Here is a 9,139-nt window from a genome sequence, read left to right as displayed (position 1 = left end):
GTATTAGGAGTCTTAGAAACTTGGCCTTTTCCATGGCTGGATTTATTTTTCCCCTGGAGAGAGATAAGTCATCTCCAGGATGAATGCTCAGTGTGAATGCCTCCCTGCTCTTTCACTTTCACTCTTGGTTGGCTCTTTTCCTGTGCTCTCTTGAATCACTTTCTACAAATGTATTTTTTCAATTTTAATGAACCCTCTAATGTTGAAAGAAAGTCTTATGTTTTAACTTCATCTGTAAGTTTATACTCTGCAATCATAAGCCTACAGAAGTAGACCCCGGCCACAGCTGACTGTATCATGTGGAACAGAAGCAAAAGCTTATTTGAGAAGCCACATTAGCAACACCACTCATGTCAGTTCTGCATTCACATATCAAACTATATTACCAGGGCAAACACTTTAATCCCTAATTCAGACACTGAGGAATACATATTAGTGGAATAAAGGAATGAATTTCATATACATTGAAAAAGCTACCTTCTCTGTGAACTCTTAAGACATTCTCACACTGTCAATGTAGCTCCTGGAAGAACACTGGGAGATCCCTTTTACATATACTTGACAAAGGACTGTTTTTGTAGTTTTCTATAATATTGACCACTCTAATCTAATCTAATCTAATATAATTAATATAATATAATATAATATAATATAATATAATATAATATAATATAATATAATATAATATCTCTCATTCCTGTCAACTTTCTATTAGATACCCAGCTTTAAATAATTTTACATAGCACCTGTCTCTCAAACTTAGTAAGCTCACATGGACCTTGGATGTTTGTTGAGAGCAACAGCAATGCCATGGAACAATGGGGGGGGGGGAGGAATAATTTTTACCCCTTTGAAGTATAGAACAGAAATGAATGATTGTTACCAAATGGATTTGTAAAATATCTTCAGTATTAAGTTTTCATGGACAGAAAGTTATGAGGAAAAAATGATGATTAATAAACAAAGAAAACAGCTTACATAGCAACAATTTTAAAAAGTTACAAATAACAGGATGAATTATTGACATATATCCTTAGCAATGGCTCTTTTAGACATCAACCTTCAAGGTCCAATTCCCAACCTTCTCTCTACTTCCTCAACACCCTCTCAGTCAATACAGAGTCTCCAGATCCCCCTGTCTCTACACATGTACTGCTTTAAAAAACATTATGAAACAGAGCATTGGCTTCCTTCAAGTGGAAGCCCACTTGATGTACATAAAAGTTCGCAAACAAATAACAATAGGCAACAGAATAAATCAGAAGGCAGGAAAATCCTCCAAAATTGCAGCACATACCTTTAGTGGAAGATGAGTTTGGTAAGAAATTAACTTAGTTCTATTTTAATTTTAGGAAAATGAAGAAAGAACATATTTTTAAAGAGTCTTTTTTATTGACTTCTAGATGGTAATTTCCTAAGATCATATCATTTCTTTAACTTCATTGATATGTGTTATGTATACATGGAAATCAAAGTTGATATAAAGAATAAAAGGTGATGAAAAGGGAGAGACAGCTAAAATGAAGAGCAATTTGAGGGGTCAGAAGGAAATCTAATACAATAAAGGATTTTTAAAATACGTTTTTAAAATATGAAAAATATTTTAAAATATGAAAAAAACTAAATCAGAATCACTCAATAATGGGAGTGACAAAGCCCCAATTGGACTTCTCTCCCCACCAAATGAAATCTCCACTTCTGGCAATGTTGTCCAAGAAAGCCCATGGAAACTTCCTAACGATCCAGGACATTGCTAAGTTTGCTGGTTGCTCTCCAAGAGCTGATGAAGGACTTGTTGCTGAAGACACTACCTGTAAGACCCACTGAACTCAGAGAAGTAGAGCTTAGAGCCTTTACCCCACAGACTCAATCATGAAATGCCCTCTGCACACTACCCAGAGGGGAAAGACAAACATTAACCCAGCTGCAGAACCTGTAATAGCCATTGGTGACTGGTTATATTGCTGCAATGGTGAACCAAAAGTTGTGGCATAATCGACCACTATTTGATTGAAATGAAGACCTACTCCATTAGATGCCTGGCTAGCCAAGAACCTGAGACTAGATTGGCTATCAACTGGGGGAATACTAAATAGTACTGTTCTGTTAGAGGAACATGGCAATAAAATAAGTCCCAGTGACATTCTTCTATACTAATAGACCAGCATATTGTTCAGCCATCATTAGAGAATCTTCCTCCTGCAGTATATGGGCTCAATACAGAGAGTAACAACTGAACAACCCACAGAGAGTAAGAAACCTTGAAACACTTAGTCCTAAATAGAATGTTGCCTCCAAATCCCTCCCATCAGGGCTCAGGAAACTCTGAAGAAGAAATACTGTAAGAGCCAGAGCAAATGGAGTATATCAAGGGAATAAGTCCTTATAGACCCAGCTGGACTGAGACTTTGAGTGCATAAAGACTGTGGCAGCATCCACAGGACCTGCAAGAGCCTATGCCAGATAGCGTATAGTGTTGAGAGGGGAGATAGTCACATGCCTCACCCCTAATCCAGAAGCTATCCTAATTAACTACTACTCACCTGGAAAAATTAGTTTTTACCACAGAGCCTCACTGGGTATACAAACCTATATAAACCTAGGCCTACGTCAGAGTAGACCTAAGGTCCAGCAGTTGACCTAAGGGTCAACACAAAACAAACTCAATAGTAATTTTGGAGTTTTTTTTTTCCTTGTCTCATAGTGCTTTGTCTGAGCATTTTTTTCCTATAGAAAAAAAATCTTTTGTTTATATATTATGGTTTCCAATTTTGTATTCATGGGTTTTCTGTGTGTGTCTCAGTGTCTGAATTTCTTACACTTTTCCCATTTTGCTGTTATTACTATTTTAGGTGCCTGTTTGTATTCTAATGAGAAAGAGAGAGTGTGGATTTGTGAGGGTAAGAAACTGAAAAGTATTGGATATGAATTGAAGGAAAAGAACCATTATAAGAATATATTATATAAAAAATTAAGTCTATTTTCAATAAAAAATAAAAGTAAGTACTTTTGCGAAGAGTATTACAAAATTCAAAAACCATTCAAAACTGCCACTCATTCCTAAGAAACAAAATAAATTCCAAACACACAGTGGTTTACTAATTTTAGCTAAGGAGCTCAAATCACAGTAAGGTCATATCCCTCCTTCAACTATTGTTCTGTAAAAAAATAAATAAATAAAACACGTCTCAATGGCATTTTGAAAAAATGTATTTGTTTAGGGTTTGGTTTGGGTATAATTTAGGAGTTTGTGTGCTTGTTTCTTAAAGGTACAGAATTTCTAATCTTGTATAAGCAGAACTTAATCAATTCACTTGACCTATAGAAAGCATGGATGAGTGATTTTTCATCATGAGCCTTTGTGGTAATTGTCACTAAGGCCAGGAGTGAGCTCTAAGTTACGTTGTCTAAAGACCAGGTGGCCTAACCAGCATGTCTGTCTTCCTGACTTCAATTGTTGAAAAAAAGAAACCTTCAAAAGGGATAAGTAAATGCACCCCTCCCCGCAGCTTTCAGTGATAAAATACTTCTCTGGGTAGATTAAGAAATCTCTTGTTAGGACTCAGATATTTAATTCACAGTGCTGGACAAAGATTTGGGGTTCAGACTTCAGAGCTTCCTTGCTTATGTTGGCTTGAAGTGTAGTTGAGCAGTTACAATGTTGATGGTGCATGTGTGCCCACCGAGGAATGGTCTATATGTGCCATGGGACTGGGAGTAACGGGTCAACTCACACACTTAAGTAGAAGTTACATCTACATATGTGGAACGCTCCAGGAAAATCCAAAAGATGAATGATGGAAGGCATGATGCCTGATAGTAAAAGGCTGAAATATTGAGGTTGCTAATATTGATTTCCTTCATTAAAATCCTCTCTTGCCCTCTAATTATAAATAGCTCCTTTTCCCAGAGGCTTCCAGGAAGGATTTGAGGTGGAGTGCCATCCTATTAAACCAGGCAAGGCACTTCCCTTTGAGTCATTATCCATCCTTTTCTCATGGAATCTCCTAGTTCTCCTCCAGAGAAGATGGTGCTCATCATCTCTCTTTCCCTAAGGACAGCCACAAAATAGCCAAGTCTAATAATTGGTAACAGTGTTGAAAATGGTAACTCTTATCCACTGAGTATCCACTAAGAACCAGGGAACATTCTGAGCACTTTTCAATTATTAATTCTTGTTCTCAAAATAGTGCTACTGAGTAACCATAGTGATGCTAATTTTATAGTTTAGGAAACCAAAGCTCAAGGGAAGTGAGATACGTTGCTTAAGATCACAAGCTATAAATGACAGAACTGAGAATCAAAACTAGATATATTCAACTCAAAATCCTGTGTTTGCTCATTCGACCACATTGCCCCTGTCCCTATGACAAAAATAATGCTGTATATGAAGATCATAATAACAAAATAACTCATAATAGAAATGAAGGTTAATTTATTCATAGGTAAAATGTAATATGTGGTATTAGAACTATAGTAGATGTATTTGATGAAACAAATGAGAATTAACATGGAAAATATATTTTAGGCAATAAAAAATTGTAGCATTCATATGAACTGATAACCAGGTCTAAACTGGCCAGAAATACATGCTTCGAAAAATTCTCAAAGTGAATCTGGAACCAAATTATTGAAAACATAATAATGGCTAGAAGGGCATGCTGTTTTCATTGTTAAATATACTCATTTAAATAGGAATTTCTAAATAAAATGGTGGTATATTCCCTTCAGAGAGGGGTGGGAGGATGTCTATTCATCCATAATATGGCACTGATGACATACCAAAGAAATGATGTCAGCCAAGTTAATGGCTTCACTGACGTTATTTATGAGAGCAGAGGTCGCTCAAGGGCAGCTGCAGTACAGAGAATCCCGTTACACAGCATTCTAGGTGCTTCCTGTACATCTCTCAGGTAGATCAGCTGCCGGGAGAGTCTTCTCCCCAGTACTTGTTACCCACACTTCCTGAGGTTGTTGGACTTATTAGTTGCATGAGCTTTTCTTGTCCCTTCAGGGAAGGTTGTTTCCACATGAAGGAAATGTTTACACAGAAAATGGTTGCTCTCATTGAAACTATTTAACACATTGATGCAGAGATGTCGTTGTTTTAACTCTACAAGGAGACTTTATTTCAAGAGGATTTTGCAATAAACACAGTCAACAGGCTCCAAGGACCTCTCTATCCTTCTCCCTCATCCTCATCCTCATAGGAGTTGATGCCTACTTCCTCACAATCCTTTTCGAAGGCAGCCATATCCTCTCAAACCTCAGAGAACTCACCCTCCTCCATGCCCTCACCCATATACCAGTGTACAAAAGCTTTCTTGGCATACATCAAGTCAAATTTGTTGTCCAGGCGAGCCCAGGCTTTAGCAATGGCAGTTGTGTTGCTTAGCATGCACAGTGCATGCTGCACCTTGGCTAGGCCACTCCCAAATACCATAGTGGGTGGCTGGTAATTGATTACAACCATGAAGCCTGTGGAACACCAGTCCACAAACTGGATGCTGTGCTTGGCCTTGATGGCCCCAGTGGCAGAGTTCAAATCCTTGGGCACCACATCTCCACGGTACAGCCGGCAGCAGGCCATCTGCTTGCCATGGCGAGGAACACAACACTTCACCATCTGGTTGGCAGGCTTCAAGCAGGCATTGGTGATCTCTGTCACCGACAGCTGCTCATAGAAGGCCTTCTCTGCAGAAATAACTGGCTCATAGGTGGCCAAGGAGAAGTGGATTTGAGAGTAGGGCACCCGGTTGGTCTGGAACTCTGTCAGGTCCACATCGAAGCACACGGAAGCGTGATGGAGGAGACAATTTGGCTGATGAGGCGGTTGAAGTTGGTATATGTGGGGCCCTCGATATCCAGGTTGTAGAGAAAGATGTATTCACAGTTGGCCTCATTGTCCACCATGAAGGTGCAATCTGAGCGTTCCAGGGTGGTATGGGTAGTCAGGATGGAGTTGTAGGGATCTGCTACAGCTGTAGACACTTGTAGGGCTGGGTAGATGAAAGAACTCCAGCTTGGACTTCTTGCCACATTCAATAGAAAGCCGTTCCATCAGCAGGGAGGCGAAGCCAGAGTTGGTGCCCATGGCAGAACTGTGAAGCCCTGAAGTCCTGTGAACTGATCAGACAGCTTGGGGATCCTGTCCAGCACTGGATCAATGATCTCCTTTCCAATGGTGTAGTAGCCATTGGCATAGTCATTGGCTGTATCTTCTTTCCCAGTGGTAAGCTGCTCTGGATGGAACAGAGGGAGGTATGAGCCATATCAGATCTCATCAATTATAGTAGGCTCCAAATCCACGAAGACTGCCTAAGGCTCCAGTTTTACAAAAGAAGGTGGTGAAGGAGTTGTCCGCTCCACCAATGATCTTATCACTAGGCATCTGTTCATCAGGGTGAATCCCATCTTACAGACAGTAGAGCTGCCTGCAGGTATTGACCATCTGGACACATGCTTTCCCTACATGGACTGGAATGCGCTCACGCATTACGAGTCTGGGCTATGCGGCTCACGTAGAGTCAGGGTCATAGGTCTCAGTGAGATCTTGATGCAGTGTTTTGTTGCTGTTATTGTTGTTGTTTGTGTGTTTGTTTTGTTTTTGTTTGTTTAGTTTTAAGTTATTTATTTACAATTTATTCATTATAGATCCCAATTGAAACCCCCTCCCTCAACTCCTCCCAGCTCCGCCCTTTCTCTCTCTTTCTCCCTGTCCCCTTCTTCTAGTCCACTGAAAGGGAGAGTTCTCCTCCTCTGCCATCTGCCCACAGCTTATCAAGTCTCATCAGGACTGCCTGGATTCTCTTCCTCCATGGCCTGGCAAGGCCTCATCGCCAGGGGCGAGTGATCAAAGAACAGTCAACTGAGTTCATGACAGAGTCAGACCCTGCTCCCCTCATTGGGCACCCACATAGAGACTGAGTTGCCAATCAGCTACATCTGAGCAGGGGGTGTAGGTCCTCTCCATGCATTGTCCTTGGTTGGTGCAGCAGTCCTTGCAGGATACCGTGGGCTCAGAATTTTTAGCTTTGTTGGTCTCCTTGTGGGGCTCCAGTCCCGTCCTTAGCTAGCACTTTTAAGTAGGACAGAACCTCCCCTTTATGCTTGTATGAAGAAAATAAGGTGCTGGAAACTCAAGTGAAGCTCAGACAGTGGCTCTCAGTCTCTCAAGCTACTGACGATTAAAGATGTAGATTCTCATAGAAGCATGCAAACCAGTCATAGAAAAGTAAGAAACTGAGAAAAAGTGAAAAACGGAAGAAAAACAAAAATTCTGAGAATGGCAGGAGTTTTGAACAGAGGAAAAAGTCAACAAAAGTCCTGGTCTGGAGTTTTTATAGGGCTATGCCAAAACTTGGACATAGGCTAAGGCAATTGCAAAAACATTAACTCTCTGATCTACCATGGGCCAAGCCAATGGAGGGCTCTCAAACTATGCAACACCTGGGATCCTGCTCTGTCCATACACTGCTTACACAGTAAGGGTTGGTTGAAGCCATTCTCTGTCCATATTCTGTAGTGCTTTGTCAGCTGCTGATGTTGACTCTCTGCTTGTTAGTCATGGCTGGCAGTGCCGCATCTCACCTTGCAGTTTCCTCAATAGCTGTTTTTAGTCTGAGCTCACTTGGTCCTCCCAGCTTCAAAGAAGTAGATACATTTGGTTTTGGTTAAATCTTTGCCTATGGGATATTGTGGTCTCTCACGCCTGTTAGACTTTATCTTTATTCATAATGCACTCCTTTATTGATGTCTGTATTGGAAACAAGAATATATTTAAGAGTAATAATGCCTAGAATATGTTTCTCAAGGGTTTTGCTGAGCTAGCCAGCCTGCCAGCACCGGCCTTGCCTCTTACACCTTCTGTCTATCATGACTGCTTGGCTGTCTTCTACCAAATAAGATTTTCTGCTTCTCATTCCTAGTGGACCCTGCACCACTGTTGAACTCCTAACATCCTTTTAACCCCACAGTCTAGTCTCAGTAAGATGTCAGGTACTTGAAGTTTTCTCCATAAGCTCTATTCTTTTGCTGTTTATGTGGTACCTCCTGCCTCAGTGTCTCTGGGAATGAGAATAAGCAAAGGTAAATCCTACTATAAAACTATGTGCCTAAGTAAATCTGCTTGTTTCCTTTGGTCTGACTTCCTTTCTGCCCAGGTTTCTAGTCTGCTTCAGTCAGCCTGCACATTCTCTCCCTAAATGTTTATCCTAGTCTCCTCTTCCCATATTTTATCTCTTGACTTGACAAATACATGACCGTAAGATCACTTGGATTATTACTTTTCAGTTCCTCTCATGCACCAGTTATCTTCTAAAGTATAATTTAGCATCTCATAAACCTCAATAGATGCACTAATGGTTTAGTTACTGGAAACCCCTAACATTCCTTTTCCCAGAATAGCAGGCAGAGTGTCTTCACCTCTACTAAGTAAAAAAAAAAACAAAAAAAAAAAAACTAGAGCTCTGCATCAAGATTTAACATTTTCCCCAAGAAAATATTCACTAACATTAGAAGCTGTTATCTATTGAACTGGGTATGATTTGGATTCAACACATTGAAGAGCTTTGTAATAATTTGGCTTGATGGATATAGTCTTTGCTGAAGGCCATAATTACATTACATGATATCTTAAGAGGTATTTTCTATTTCAAAAATTACTCAGTGTTCCACACCTTTAAACAAAACAGAACAAAAAGTATTTGTTCTTTCCCTGCAACAAAATGCAATTGACAATTCTTTCTAGCCTGCAGTGTTTCCCTAAGTTAGCCAGAGTCTCTATAAAGCAGAAAGAATATATCTAGAAAAAAATAATTTTGCTTTTTGTAGGTACCTCTGAGGATCAACAGGACATTGTCTGAAGACTTATGAATATGAACACTTTTTAAAATAATGTAGCTCTAAAATGCAATTTCCTGACATTTTCTTCTCTTTGAGAAATAAAATCTTAGATTCATATATCAAAAGATGCCTGGAAACTTACAGTGTGTCTTATCCATCTCAGTTTCACTAGAAACCTAAAGTGATGGTTTTTACATGCCAAATTCTAAATAAATAGTAGATGTCTGAGCAAGTAGCTGTCTGTTTCCCACTAGGCCATGCAGGCAAATCTGGGGCCTGATTTTAAACTAAAAGT

The 9,139-nt window shown here is 39.8% G+C and overlaps 1 pseudogene; it reads right to left on the bottom strand.

The window, feature by feature from the left end:
• Window positions 1-5,179: 5,179 nt before the first annotated feature.
• LOC129688128 (tubulin alpha-4A chain-like) lies at window positions 5,180-6,496 on the bottom strand (annotated as a pseudogene).
• Between the last annotated feature and the right edge of the window lie 2,643 nt (window positions 6,497-9,139).

The sequence above is a fragment of the Psammomys obesus genome, unplaced genomic scaffold (assembly GCF_907164565.1).
Source record: "Psammomys obesus unplaced genomic scaffold, mPsaObe1.curated_primary_1811, whole genome shotgun sequence".
Lineage (NCBI taxonomy): Eukaryota > Metazoa > Chordata > Mammalia > Rodentia > Muridae > Psammomys > Psammomys obesus.
The sequence above is the reverse complement of the archived record's forward strand: the minus strand, read 5'-3'. Positions and strand labels throughout refer to the sequence as shown.